Source organism: Belonocnema kinseyi, chromosome 2, assembly GCF_010883055.1.
Source record: "Belonocnema kinseyi isolate 2016_QV_RU_SX_M_011 chromosome 2, B_treatae_v1, whole genome shotgun sequence".
NCBI classification, from domain to species: Eukaryota; Metazoa; Arthropoda; class Insecta; order Hymenoptera; family Cynipidae; genus Belonocnema; species Belonocnema kinseyi.
The window spans coordinates 12,922,969-12,924,631 of NC_046658.1; the positions used below are offsets into that span (position 1 = coordinate 12,922,969).

Here is a 1,663-nt window from a genome sequence, read left to right on the forward strand (position 1 = left end):
CCCCCCCCCCCCGTAAAAGTATCGTAGCCTTTCATTGTTTTGTATCTGTAACCTGAACGCTGACTTAAATTTTATTTACATTAAAATATTATATAAAGTTTGGAAAGTCTGGATTAAAAATAACACTCAAAAAGTCAGTGTATAATTAGATAAGTTAGATTTATTAAAATCTATTTTGCATAAAAAATCATGTTGATTATTTATCTTCTGTGAAATGTGCTCCGTCAGCCACCCAGAAACTGACATCTTGTATAATGGGGCATGAATCTACTGATTCTTTAGGTAAATGTAATGATTCCATGTCTTCTATTCATTCGACATCAATCCACTCTGTTTCGATTTCTGAAAGCTTGCACAGTATTGCTCCTGGTCTTTGACTAAAAACCTGCAAAGGTCTCACCCTTGAAACGCTACTACTGGCAAACTAATTGTTATGCATGTTTTTCCTGTAATTGCTATAAATTTTCAATGATTTTCAATTTTACTTAAAATCTAAATCACGAATGGAAAGTATTAACGTGAACATTGAAAATTTACTTGTGGCTATCCATTGACACTTTTGAAGCACAATAAAGGCCACAATGAGGACAAACTCTTTTGGAAATTTCATCTAGAAGGAAAGGGCAATACAAATGCTGCGGGTTTTTTGCAGTCCGAGGGAGATGGCACTTCCAATGACTGTTGATCCAATGAGTACGGTCCTGGAAGAAATCTTTGGTAAATGATGTGCTTCAATTTACTTCGCATTGGCGAACAACAATCTTTATTGTCACTCTTCACGATCTAAAATTAAATTAAAATTAATTATTGCATAATTAAGCAAAATAATGAAAATTTTTTGAGTCTGCAAATACCCGTTTATGCGATTTTTAAAATTTAAACTTTACCTGTAAAAAGTACTGACTTTCCCTTACATGATTAGCGTACCAAGTATGATCTCTGTTGCCGGCTTGTTCTAGCTGTGGTAAAGTAGGCGTTCCGCTTACATAGCCCCTTTTACGGAGTAGTTTAGCATGGTTTCGTAGACGTTGCTGCGAAAAGTGCGATAGCTCCGGGTGTTTCTTGCACCACAGAGCATGCAGCCGTGCCAAGTAACCCCGTTCAGGGGCCACACTCGCATCGTAGCACTCTAGCAAGTCGTGATTCAGTCGCTCCGTCCACCCAAAGGTTGCGAGATCCCGCCGATCCATCGCATTGAATCCATTTTCATTGGCTCCCCCAGCTCTAGATTGGTCGGCATTGTTGGCCGACCCATTGTCGGGAGCCCTGCGCGTTCTGTTCTTTTGAACCGCACTTACTACAACTATGTTTGGTGTTGTCATTGTTGTTCCCACGAGAAGCTAGGGAAAGGGGTTCGTCCATCCTTGTAGAGCCCCGCATGCAATGATAAGTCTGCTGTACTCTGAGAGGTCTCCCGGTATCCGAGAGTCACCGTTCTAGATACCTCACCCAGGTGCCATTCAGCTTTCGGAACGGTTTTCACACCTCCGCTTGGGGGTTAATTCCTTCGGGACCACCCCTGGACAATTGTCCTCGACTGCCTATTTATTTTTGTAACCACATTCAGCAGAAACCCTTGGTACAGTGACCCTCTATCCGCAACCCGAGGACGCGTTCGGTGGCTTTGTCATAGGCCCTTCGGTTTGATTCTAGAGGAATCAAA

At 41.7% G+C, this 1,663-nt stretch overlaps 1 protein-coding gene across 5 annotated transcripts in view; it reads right to left on the reverse strand.

Moving 5' to 3' along the window:
* Positions 1–1,663, reverse strand: part of LOC117167006 (transmembrane protein 43 homolog) — a 71,794-nt gene that overhangs the window by 10,986 nt on the left and 59,145 nt on the right. Inside the window, exon 2 of one of the 5 annotated variants that reach the window (XM_033351552.1) lies at positions 538–701. The exons of the other annotated variants lie outside the window; for them this stretch is intronic. The gene's annotated coding sequence lies outside the window, so the exon portion shown is untranslated. The remainder of the gene's footprint in view (positions 1–537; positions 702–1,663) is intronic. 5 annotated transcript variants of the gene reach the window in all.